Genomic DNA, 13,510 nt, shown 5'->3' on the forward strand with positions numbered 1-13,510 from the left:
TTTTAAGATTTTATTTATTGGGGTGCCTGGGTGGCTCAGTTGTTAAGCGTCTGCCTTCGGCTCAGGTCATGATCCCAGGGTCCTGGGTTTGAGCCCCACATCAGGCTCCCTGCTCCGTGGGAAGCCTGCTTCTCCCTCTCCCACTCCCCCTGCTTGTGTTCCTGCTCTTGCTGTCTCTCTCTCTCTGTCAAATAAATAAAAATCTTTAAAAAAAAAGATTTTATTTATTTATTTGAGAGGCAGAGAGAGCACGAGTGGGGGGAAGGGCAGATGGAGAGGGAGAGGAAAAAGCAGACTCCCCACTGAGTGGGGAGCTGGACAAGGAGACTGGATCCTGAGATCACAACCTGAGCTGAAGTCAGACACTTAACTGAACGAGCGACCCAGGTGTGCCAAAGTGCCAGCAGATTATTAACTGCTGCTCCACTTGATGGATTTAAGTATGCTTCTTAGATCTTGTACAGAAACTCATTTTTATCATAGACAAAAAACCAACCACTGTAGTAGTAGAAATGGAAAGAAGGAAAGAATGAAAGGAAGGAAGGAAAGGAGGAAGGAAGGGAGGGAGGGAGGGAGGAAAGAAAGAATTATAATAAAAGAAGTGACAAGAAGTCCTTGCAAATGACTGTTAAAAATTGTCCAGGTAATTCTGGTATTCTATTTTTCTCTCACAAAACATTTCTTTTTCTATTCCTTTCAATAATCCCTTTTCTGAAGCTGTTCAAACCTCATAAATTGTCATATTGTCATGGTAGCCTTATCTGCAAATGTGAATTAACTATATGTCGACTTGAAGAAATATTTTTTTCTTCTATAGTGTTATGCCAATATTGTCAGTGAGGAGATGTGCACTACTTTGAAAACTCTCAAGTAATAAAATTCTATTAATCATAGTGCTGTAAAGCTTCAAAATATATCTTCGTGTTCCTGTTCAGAAAACTAAATGGCTTTTTTTTTCAACTGTAACAATTTCGCTGGAATAATAGAGTTTTATAGTGGTGACTTATATCCTTTAATTAACGTATTTGTCAGAATTAGGTCTACCAGGATATATGTTCTAATTCTGTATACCATAAAACATATTCTGGGCTTGTTCTCACTTAAGTTCAGGAATGCAGGTCCAGGCCTATAAGACATTGAGTATTTCCTCTTAGGCTAAGAATGGCAAATAGTTTTCGTCAGAAGACCCAGCTTCATTATACCTAGAAATAGATAATGGGAAAGTTTGTGAGTCTGTTTCCAGGCCCCAGAGGGAAAGAGCTGTTATCAATTAGTAATGTCCTCCACAGACAAACAAGGGCAGCACTGTGTCTTGCATTTACGCTCTCCAAAAGATAGTTCTCATTGTTTCTGTTTTCTTCCCTTTTGTTTCAATTTTAATTTTTTCAAACTTACACGTTTACACGGTTAGAAACTAAAATAGTCATGGTTAGAAAGCCCAATAGGAAGACAAAGGCTTAAAAAACAGTGGTCTTGGGACACCTGGGTGGCTCAGTCAGTGAAGCGTCTGCCTTCGGCTCAGGTCATGATCCCGGGGTCCTGGGATCGAGCCTGGCATCGGGCTCCCTGCTCAGTGGGGAGCCTGCTTCTTCCTCTGCCTGCCGCTCCCCCTGCTTCTCGCTCTCATTCTCTCCAACAAATAAATAAAATCTTTTAAAAAACACAAAAAAATAGTAGTCTCCTGATGCACCTCTTCCCACTCGTGATTTTCACTCCCAAGATGACCATTTGAGGTTTTGGGGCTGTTCTTCTGTATTTGCCTCGGCAGTTCTCAGGTTGTTACTTGCAAACGGCAGACGGACTCAGACAATTGGGTGGCTCATTGGGGTGCTAAGCTTCTAAGAACAAAGGTTAAAGCCATGTGACAGACTGCCCTTAAAAAAAGAAAAAGAAAGTCCTACCACCGCTTGCCCCACTGGGGCCAATGCTGCTCTGAAACTCAACCTTGTGGCCACCCTCCGGGGCTGACTGATTCTGCCACTCCCCTCACTGGCCAAATGTTCTCCATGGGGGCCCCTTCCTCCAGGTGCCCGCTTCGAAGGCAGGCGCTCAAGGGAGCGAGTCTGGTAGTGGAGATCAGGGCCCAGGTGAGCTGCCAAGGACACTGGAACAGAATTTGGGGGTTATTTTGGGGATAAAGGGCTCATATGGCAGTAAACTTCCCAAATATGATGTTTTACAAAAGAAACTGGACAGCCTGAAAAGAAATAACAAATATCTATCACAGCTTTTTAATGGATGAGTTTATTGTACTATTTTTTAATTTTGTATTTTACATATTACCTAGGTCATCCCCACTGTTGAAGACAATCATAACTCCCCCAACCACAGACTTCTCTGCATCCACCCATCTATATAACCATATAATATTTTTTCATAGATCAGTTTTTGAGTTTACATTATTCTGTCCATATAAACATTATTTTTATCTGAGCCAATATTTTGTTATACTCTTTTCTTATATGTTATGTTTCCCCTGAAATAAACAATGATCTCTTTTTCATTTGATAGTTTTCTATATACCCATCATTAAGGCATTCTAAATTTTCTTCCAGATTTGTAATTTCTGGTGTCATATTTTAAAATTTTTAGGTGATCTATTCTGTTTTTTAAAGATTTTATTTATTTGAATGAGAGAGAGAGAGCATGAGCAGGGTTAGGCGCAGAGGGAGAAACGGACTTGTAGCTGAGCAGAGAGCCCAATGAGGGGACTCGATCCCAGGACCCTGGGATCATGACCGCAGCTGAAGGCAGACGTTTTACCGACTAAGCCACCCAGGTGCCCCTAGGTGGTCTATTTTGTTTTCCAAATGTTCTTTTTCCATAATTTGTGTGTGTGTGTGTGTGTGTGTGTGTGTGTGTGTGTGATGGATGTAATGCTTTTTCTTATTTCCCTGAAGATAATTATTATCTGTTTTTCTTCTGCTTCTTAAGTTGTCAGTTTCACCTGTGTTATCTTTTCTATTAGTTTTGGTCTCTGTGATGTTAAAAGTTGCCCTCAAATTTCTCATCATTCTTATTTTGGCTCATATTTAAGAAAGAAGCCCTATGTTGTGAGACAGAGTAGGACTTATTAAAGACTGGGCTTCCTGGGAGGATGATTGGGCAGAATACAACCATTTCGTTGGGAGACTCCCAAGTGTCAACATTTCATTTTTTCCCTTCATTTTCCTCTTTGGCTGATCACTTTCCTCTGAGAGAATTCCTTCAATATCCTGCCCTTCAATATGGCTGCCAGCATCTAAGAGGTGAGCCATGGAAGAGGTTGTTTAGAGGAGAGGCTTTCATTCAGTTCGCCTGTGTTTGGTATGGTAGCCCTATTCTTTCTGCTGAATGCACTAAGTCCAGAGACCTCTGGTTTGCCAACTTCAGAGAGTAAACCTCTGATTTTCTGCCAGCTTCACGAAGAGGCAGTTACCCAGCTGGGGAAAGGACCTGGGTAATAATCTATATCCTATGTGGCCTTTCAAACCAACCCTCTTGTTTTCTTCTCTACCTGTTCTCCCATATTCTGAAGTACTGGGTAGAGTCAGTTCCTGAGCTTTTTTTTTTTTTTTAAATCCTTGGCATGGGTTGATATGCTTCTTAGATTTAGTCCTGGTGGGCTCAGATTTCAGCTTCCTGTGGTCAGTGGAGTTCATCACCATTTATCCATGGTGGATTTATCCATTTAATATTGTGAGAGTTATCCAGAGCAGTTATCCAGCTGAAATTGTACCACTGTCTTTTTTCCGCTTCTCTCCCTTTGCTCTCTCTCCTCCTTCTCTATCTGCACCTCCCTCTCCCCTATTCTTCTCTCCCACTGTGTGTGTGTGTGTTTGTAACCCTTTACTGTCATTGTATTGAAGTTTTAGGAGGGAAGAATAGGTAAAGCATGTTTCAGTCTTCCATATTTTTGTGTTAATTAGAAATCATTTGTTACATACTCTTTCTTAAAATCTTGTCAACATTTACCGTGTAGTACTGCAAATAGAATTGAAATTAGTTTTTACAATTTACATGTCTGCTTTTATCAACTTTTAACAAATCAAATCTTCAGTAGGAACAAACTGGGTTTCTTCTTGGACATTTGATCATTATGTTGAGACTTGGGTGGGATCTCATCTCGGTTCTCTTTCAATTTCAATTCAATATTTATAGCTAACTGTTAAATCTCTCCCAATTATGCACCTTCTAATGATATAAGCAACACATGTTTCTTTTAGCAAGTTTGGAAAACACAGAACAACACAAAGGAGGAAAAAAAATCATTACTCTTTTTTCAAAGTAATATGTAAAATCCACTCCTTTTCAGTCCCCGAGGCTAGTTTGCAACTATCTACCAGATCTCTGTAAACACTATCAACATTTTGGTCTGTAGGCTTCTAGATATTTCTGTGTTTATACCTACATATGCAAGGTTATATTTGTTTCTCCCAAAATATAGGATCATGCTATACATATTATAAAACTTGCTCTGTTCTTTTTTACTTAATGGTGTATCAACAACGTTTTTCTAAGTTACTATTTTTTTACATACTTCATTACTTTTAATGGGTATTGAGGTAGTTTTAAGGTACATTCATAAAATGGGGCCCCTGGGTGGCTCAGTCGTTAAGCGTCTGCCTTCAGCTCAGGTCCTGATCCCAGGGTCCTGGGTTTGAGCCCCACATTGGGCTCCCTGCTCGGCGGGAAGCCTGCTTCTCCCTCTCCTGCTCACTCCCCCTGCTTGTTTTCCCTCTCTCACTGTGTCTCTCTCTGTCAAATAAATAAATAAAATCTTTTTAAAAAAGATACATTCATAAATAAAATAACTCCACTAATTCTGGATAGTCCTCTCCAAAAGGTGGAGCATAATTCCCCTCTTCTGAGTGTGGGCTTAGAGTCTCACTTCTAATGAATAGAATATGGTGGAAGCGACAGTGTGTGACATCTGAGAACAGATCATAAAAGACATTGCAGCTTCCCCTTTGCTCTCTCTCTCCCAGACCACTCATTCAAGGAGAAGCCAGTTCTGTGTCACCAGGACACTCAAGCAGCCCTAAAGAAAGGCCCACATGGCAAGAAACTAGGGGCCCCTGCCAATAGCCAGTGAGGGACTGTGGCCCTCTGCCAGTATACATTTGAGTGAACCATTCTGGTAGTGGGTCTGCCAGCCCCAGTCAAGTCTTCCAAGAAATGCAGCCCTGACTGACATCTTGACTATAATCACCTGAGAGACCCTGAGCCAAACCACCCAGTTAAGTTGCTTCCTGATTCCTGACCCACAGGAACAGTGATATACTACATGGTTGTTCTAAGCTGCTATATTTTGGAGTAATTTGTTACACAGCAGTAGATAACAGATACTGCTTTTGGTACCTGGAAATTGGGTGCTGTCATATTAAAATCTAAAAATGTGGAAGTGACTTCGGAATTGGATAGTGGGCAAATGCTGTCAGGGCTTTGAGGAAGGGTGTTAGGAAAAGCCTAATGAAACTATCACTGAAAGCTTGATTGCCGTTGGGAGGCTGTGGGTAAAGGCTCAAAAGCAAGTAAGCAAAAGCTTTATGGAAACCAAAGAAAAGGGGATCCTTGTTATGTAATGGCAGAAAACTTAGTGTCCCCCGGGGTAATGTGGAAGGTAGAACATGCACCTAATGACCTGGGTGATCTAGCTAAAGAGATGTCCAGATAAAGTGCTGAGGTGCTACCCAATTTCTTCTTGCCAGTGACAAGAATGTGTGAGAAGAAAGTGGGGAACTAAAGAAGGGATTCTTAAACATGGAGAAGCCAGACTGGATGGTTTTGAAGATTGCCAATGCTTCCAAATGGCAAACAAAACTAAAATGAAGAAATGGCTTCCCAGTGAAGACCAAATTGAGGCCACTGCCAGGAAGACATAGTCTAGAGATAAGGTTGAGGGTGTAGCTACAGAATACCTTTTTTACGTACGACTTCAGGAACACTTAACTAAGATGGTGCCTCAGAAAGCTGTTCAACAGAGCTTTAAAGAAGCTTAAGTAATGCTGTCCTTCCATAGTTCTGCAGAAGTCCGAGGTCGAGAGAATTTACATTGAAGAGATTTGGGAGTGTGGCTTTTGTCTAATGAAGTGGACCTGAATAAGACTCACAGGAGGCCCACAGGTTCCTAAAAATAATTCTAATTACAGAAATACCACTGGCTTAGACTGAAGGAGACAGAGATAGTACACAGTGAAATGAGGCATTTGGAATCCAAAATTTTACTGAGAAAGCTACACAGCTCCAAAACAGGCTACTTTTCAAGGAAGAGGAAGGATAAATCAGAAGAGGTAATCAAGCACCCAGAATGTGGAGGCAAGGGCCACAGAGAATCATTCCTGGGCAGGAGTAAGACTGAATTCAAATCAAGAAACTTCTAAATTGTGACTTAGAACAGTGATAGCTTTGGGCCTCCCATTTTCTTCTTTTTAAACAGGAATGTCTAGAGTGATTACCCTTTGCCTGTCCCACATATGTATATTGGGTATGTATGTGAGCAGATAACTTGTCTTTTTAGCTCATAGGGCTTGAGATCAAAGGAACTGTATTCGAGGAGCTGCACCTAAGGAATGACACCTGAGAAGCTTCAACCATACCTGGATCCAACTAACATGACATGCTTCTGAACTTTAAGCTGATACTATAAAAGGTTGAGACTTGGGGGTGGACGGGGGTAGGTTTGGAAGGGGATGAGTATATTTTCTGTGTGAAAATAATTTTAATTATTTATGGCCAGAGGACAAGTTGGGGTGGTTTTAAAATATGTCCACGAATCGTTCAACACTCTTCCCTCCAAAAAGTGGAGACAAAATCACTTTCCCTTGAGCTTAGACTGGACTTGATGACTTGGAATATTCTAGAATGGATAGAATATCGATATTGTAGAATATTGTAGAAATGATAGTGTGTGACTTCTAAGGTGAGGCCATAGAAGGCATGGCAGCTTCCTCTTGCTCTCTCTTAGATCACTCACTCTGGGAGAAGCCAGCTGCCGTGTCATGAGAATGCTCAAGCAGCTCTAGGGAGAGCCTCAGGTGGTCCGTGTGGAGAGGGACTGAGGCCCTCTGCCAACAGGCATGTGAGTGAGCCTTCTTGGAAGAAGATCCTCCCGTCCCAGTCAAGCCTTCAAAGACTGTGCTCCCGGCAAACATCTTGACTCATGATAGACACTGAGCTAGAACCACCCAGCTAAGCCACAGCCAAATTCACCACCTTCAGAAACTGTGAAATACTAAACTGTGAGATAATAAAGAACTGTTGTTTTGAACTGCTAATCTTGGGGATAACTATCACCCAGAAATATGTAACAGAAGTATGTCGTTCTCCCTCCTTCCTTTTTTGCAATTGTAAACAACGCTGCACCAAATCTCCTTGTAGAAATATCTTTATGTTCCCAGGATATTATTTGTGTAGGATGAATTCTTTTTTTTTCAAGATTTTATTTATTTATTTGAGAGAGAGAGCACAAGCAGAGGGAGGGGCAGAGGAAGAGGGAGAAGCAAGCTCGATGCGGAACTCGATCCCAGGACCCTGAAATTATGCTCTGAGCTGAAGGCAGACACCTAACCGACTGAGCCACCCAGGTGCCCCTCTGTAGGATGAATTCTTAAAATTGGTCTGTCTGTGCACATTTTAAATTTAGATAGATATTGTCAAATTTCCTCCCCCAAATAATTGTAACAATTTACCCAAATGGTGAATGAGAGTGTCTCCAAATCTTTGCCAATTTATATGTCATTAGTCTTTCTAATTTTTTTCAGTCCTATGAGAGAAAGTATCTGATATTTTTATTAATCTATATTCCTTAACTTTTGTTGAGGGTGAGCTTTTTTTTTTTTTTTCTGTTGTATTTACGGTTCAGATGACGTTTTCCTCGCATGGTCCCATTGTTTGATCCTTCCTCTTCCGCAGTGCCTTTCACACTACATATAAATGAGCAGTTTCTGAGTGGATGAATGATGGAATCATTGAAATTCAGATATGCAGAAAGTCTTCCTTTAACCCCATGGGATGGACTTTTAACTGGGGAAAAAATACCTTAGCAACCAATTATTCTAGTTAGCTTTTCCCTTCCCCTTTATCACTATTCAATTATCATTCAAGTATTCTCTAAGTTCTTTATTTTATAACTTGCTCAGGCCAATCCGTTTCTAGAAGTAGCCATATACTTTCCTCTCTGTTTTAAACATAGCAGAATAGCTATATAACAATAATACTAGTAAACAACAATAATAATGATGCTAATTGCAACTATTATTAGGCGCTTACTATGTGACAAGTGTATATCATATACATAACTGACCTAATTTAATCTTTTCTACAGCCCTTTAGGCATTATTATTTCCCACTATAGAAGTGAGGAAACTAATATCCAATGAGGGTAAATAAGTTAGCAACAATCATGTAGCTATTAAGTGGTAGAGCTGAGATTCAAACTCTTGTCTGTATGAATTCAAAGCCCACATTCTTTCTACAATGCTCAGCTGACTTTCTTGGAAATAAACATTTATATAGCTGTTTCCCCATCTTGTATGTTCAAAGAAAAAGGAGGTTTCAAGAAAAGAAAACAGCAGCACAATTTTAAATAATGAACACTGAAATTATCTTTTTCTTGCCTGAAGGGTAATGCTCAATGCTGTCGATTCTTCTCTCAGAAAAATGAACATTTTTTCCCTTCATGGTTTGCAGACTTCATTCAGCCATGAATGGGTAAGTGACTTATGCCCAGTTAAAGTGAGAAAATGCAACTGAAACATTTAACTATGAAAAGAGAAAAAAAAAGAAAGTGTGGTTTCTTTTCACCAGTGGTCATCATTCTCCACCATCTAAGGAGTTATGTCAAGCTGAGAAAATTCCCCCAGTCTGTTCAGAAATAAGACCGCATAAGGAATTTCGACACAACACCACAATAATGAGATTAATGCCTTCTTTACAAAGCAATTTACAAACTTTCCGAGATAATTTGGGTTTCTGGATGTTGAGGTCACCGCAGACTGAAGGCGAGTATACCTCTCAGGTACATTCCAAAATGTTCCACCAGAATAATGTGAATTTACTTTTTCGAGAAGATAGCTCCCCTAAATTGCCAAAAGTTGTTTCTAACAAGCCTTGTTCGGAATCACAGCACTGTAGAATGCAACCATGTGGGCAGGAAATAGCCCTGTTTGCGAGAGCACCATGAACTAGATTTCGTGCTACATATTTCTCAGCTTCTTTTTCTGGACACATCTGAGAGTTTTCATAATTTTAGTCTGGGAAAAGGAAAAGAGAAAAATGTTTGGGTTTTTTTTTTCCCGATTGGAAATGGCCAACTCATGTTCCCTCAATGCTGAACTCAGATGCCTCCTAGAATCACGTTTTATTATAGGCATAACAACTCATATTCAGCCGCAACAGCGACAATGCTAACATGCTTTATACCGGGAACAAAAAGAGGCATAATGGTGGTAACGTGATGAGTAGTCTTGCCACACAGACCTGAGCAACGAGGGTTCTGGGAGTCATTTTTCTTCACTTTGTATGTTGTTCCACGTGATCATTGAAGTGTGACACTAAAATGGATAAAACACTGGTATCTCTCTAAAACAGGTGCTGCAGCCCCACACCGTGATAACAGAATGTTTATTCATTAATGTTTGTTTGAAGTACTTTTTCATGTATCTCAAACTCAATTTTATTTGGCCAACTGCACAGTAACCATTGTTTATAGGATAACCAGAAAACATGACACTCAGAGATACACAGAAAGTATTCTTAATTCATAGAAGTCATTTCAGTAAGATTAACAACACAATAACAATAATTGGATTTCCTAATATGAATTTCTGTGTTTTAAATATTTTTTAAAGCCATATTGTTTTGTTTTATAAATGGCTATATTGTGGTCTTTAATTTGTATGGTGGGAACTCATGTTTAGCGTAATACAGATATGAATGGTTACATATAGAAATAGTTATAGATATTTATGTATACACAGGTTAGTATAGACATAAATGTTTCCTTGTCAGCTAAGAGGGCCTAGAATCAATGACACCTGGAACATCCCAAGTGGATATGAATATACCTACTGCTCATATATTGGTTTCTAATTGCCCTTTAAATACAAAGAAACATAGATCCTTGGAGAAAGAGCTGATTCTAGGACTGAAGCAGGAAAGATACATATACAAGATGAGCCTGGAACATCGTATAATGGCAGAAAGCAATGGAGTGCTCTCAAAATATAAAACTAAACTAAACCCCACAATAATGAAGATATATCAAAGGAACACAGAAATTAACTGAAAGAACTCCCAATGGCCAAAACAAGAACAATTTGAGAAACAAAATAAATGAAGTAGCTTCGGAATATAACTCCAAATAGACAATAAATATCCCCCCAAAATAAATTTATTTATACTGATATAAATAAATGGGAGAGATGAGACAAATCTTCTGTGCAGAAGAATTTCAAATAATTTCTATAAATACTCTACCCTTAAGGCACCTGTGTGTCTCAGTCGGTTGAACGTCCAAGTCTTGGTTTCAGCTCAGGTCATGATCCCAGGGTCCTGGGATCGAGCCCCACATCAGGCTCCCTGCTCAGTGGGGAGCCTGCTTCTCCATCTCCCTCTGCTGCTCTCCCTGCTTCTGTTCTCTGTCAAATAAATAACAAATAAAATTTTTAAATCAAACAGTCAATCAATAAATAAATCGATAAATCTATCTTTGGCATTTTTCAATGGCACCTTTATATTTCTTGGAATTTGACTGTATTTGCTTCATCTTTATATTAATCACATGGCTAGTATGCCAGGGCAAATGTTTACTGCTTGAATTTTCTGGCCCACAGGGTTTCAGAGAAGGTTGTATTTACCCAAGAGGAAGACCTAATAGTGCATGGTAAATGAGATATGGCACAATATGAATAATGGTAAAATATTAGAAAAAGCACCAGAAAATCTAGTCCCCAGATTCTGCCAAACCGGTAGAGTGACTTTGGGCAAGCCACTTAACCTCTGAATCTGAGTTCTCTCATCTGTGAAATGAGATGATTGGGTTTAATGATCTCTACGATGATTCCCTGCACCCAAATCCCTTAATATCCACATGGCATGTTTTACATCTTTAGGATTCCTATGGATGAGCGATTAAACATAGAAAGTATGTAGGTAAGGTAGCCTGTATTGTGTTAGGGAAACCAAAAAACATGACCAGTATTAACAACAATGCTAAGACTGACTTATTTCAGTTAGTATAATACACTATAGGTCCATCCATGTGGTCTCAAATGATACAATCTCATCCTTTCTATGGCTATGTAATATCACACACACACACACACACACACACACACACACACACACACCATTTTTCCTATCCCTTCATCTATTGATGAATGCTTAGGTTACATACATAATATTCCCTACATATACATATACATATATACACCACATTTTCTTTATCCATCATCTATTGATGGATGCTTAGTTTCTTCCCTATCTTGACTTTGTGAATAATGCTGCAATAAACAGGGGTGCATATATCTTTTCAAATTAGTGTTTTTTTGTTTGGATAAATACGCAATAATGGAATTGTTGGGTTATATGGTATTTCTATTTTTAATTTTTTGAGGAACTCCAGATTGTTTTCCACAGTGGCTGCACCAATTTACATTCCCACTAATAATGCATGAGGGTTCCTTTTTCTACACATCCTCACCAGCACTTGTGATTTCTTGTCATTTTGATTTTAGCTATTCTGATGTATGATGATATCTCACTATGGTTTTGAATCACTAAGTTGTACACCTGCAACTAATGTAACATTTTGTGTCAGCTATACTCAAATTAAAAAAAAAGATACTAAATTAAAAACAAACAAACAAACAGAAAAAAGAACAATATCAAGACAAGTATAGTGTATGTATATTTGGGTAGTTTAAGGTTGTTGTGATTATGTTTAGTTAGGAAAAGTCATTAAGAAGCTGAGCACCATTTAGAAAATAGCTCTGTGGGGACTACCTGTTTAAAGAATAAAGCTTCCCCCCAAAAGGAAACAATAAAACTCCTAAAGGTACAAAGTGACCCAAATGTTTTTGTTTGTTTGTTTGTTTATGGACAATTATAAAAAGAATAGTATACTTCTTTGGTAAGGAGATTTACCTTGGTTGGGTGGCATACAGGTGACAATTCAGATCACAGCCTTAGCCTTGTCTCACAAATTTAGACAAATTAATTATTTTTTCTTTATTTCTGGTCATCAGTTAAATTTTGAAGGCTTAGTGTTTACTTTTTGTGCTGTATAAAAGAACATAATTCAGCAAAATGGTTAGGGGACAAAGACTTTAGAGTCAGAACTGGGTTTGAATCCCAGCTTCATGACTTATCTTCTGTGTGTCCTTGGGAAAATAAAATACTCTTTCTGAGTTCAGTTTCCTTATCTGTAAGGAGAGAGCATGCCAGTGGTAGAAATCCACCCCCCTTTGTTTTTTGCCTGCCTAGCTGTTTTTCACCTTCTTTTGGAACTCCTTTTTTTCTGTAGGGACACTCACTCCACATGGAGTTCAGGTAGGGAATGAACCCACTCTGTCCTATCCATATGGTTGGGTATGACCCAAACCTGGCTAACCACATTACCCTTCTCCCTAATCACTATCAACTTCAGGGATAAGCAGATGACCTAATGCAGCCAGTCAGACAATTGTCTGAGATCTCACTCCCAGAGCTGTAGGAAAGATGCTCCCTTGCTGTTTGGGTTGCTAAGGGGAACAATACAAGTTTGGGTCTGTTGATGTCCACCATGATTGCTATGTGACGAGAGACTTCCAGAGAGACAAGGAGGGATCAGGATGGGATATAGATACTGAGATAGAAATGAGGATAGAGATAGAGATGGGGAGGGGAATAGAGTTAGAGATATTGGCAAGAACGGAGTTAGAGGTAGGGATAAGGACAAAGAACAAGTCTGAGGTAGGGAGGGACAAGTACAGAGTCAGATGTAGGGAGGGATATGTACAGTGCTTTAACCATATAGTTCAAGCTCTAGATCCTGAACCCATACCGTCAGAACTTCTGGCTACATGAGCCAGTAAATTTCTTTCACTTAAACTAGATTGAACATGATACTCACCTCATAGGTTATGGCAAAAATTTAATTAAAAAAAAAGTACGTAAAACACTTAGCTCAATGCTTGGCAGGGCCAAGTTGCCACTGTAAGGTGCTGAAAACACAGTGGCCACTATGAAAACTAATTAAATATAAAATGTACTTATACTTTTATGCGACTTTTAGCCCCAAAAAGATTCAAGATGAAGAAGGCAAAAACAAAAACATTAAAATAGGAGACTATAAAATTCCAGTGTGGTTTAAAAACAGCACTGAGGCTTTTTGTCATGGAGGCAACTAAGGAGTCGAAGCTGTTATTTAAAGTGGGGACAGTGCTTCCTAACAGGCGACCCTGGCAGAATCACTCACTCATTCATTTTACATTCAGCTTCATATGTTGAGTGACTATATTGAGCTTGATACAAGATGTCCAAGGAAGAA

At 39.3% G+C, this 13,510-nt stretch overlaps 1 protein-coding gene across 2 annotated transcripts in view; it reads right to left on the reverse strand.

Moving 5' to 3' along the window:
- Positions 1 to 13,510, reverse strand: part of DEUP1 (deuterosome assembly protein 1) — a 196,766-nt gene that overhangs the window by 88,229 nt on the left and 95,027 nt on the right. The window contains exon 4 of one of the 2 annotated variants that reach the window (XM_073887152.1): positions 10,459 to 10,619. The gene's annotated coding sequence lies outside the window, so the exon portion shown is untranslated. The remainder of the gene's footprint in view (positions 1 to 10,458; positions 10,620 to 13,510) is intronic. The other variant, XM_073887151.1, reaches the window with a different exon arrangement.

Source organism: Callorhinus ursinus, unplaced genomic scaffold (genome assembly GCF_003265705.2).
Source record: "Callorhinus ursinus isolate GAN/ISIS: 27379988/994484 unplaced genomic scaffold, GSC_fseal_2.0 scaffold76, whole genome shotgun sequence".
NCBI lineage: Eukaryota > Metazoa > Chordata > Mammalia > Carnivora > Otariidae > Callorhinus > Callorhinus ursinus.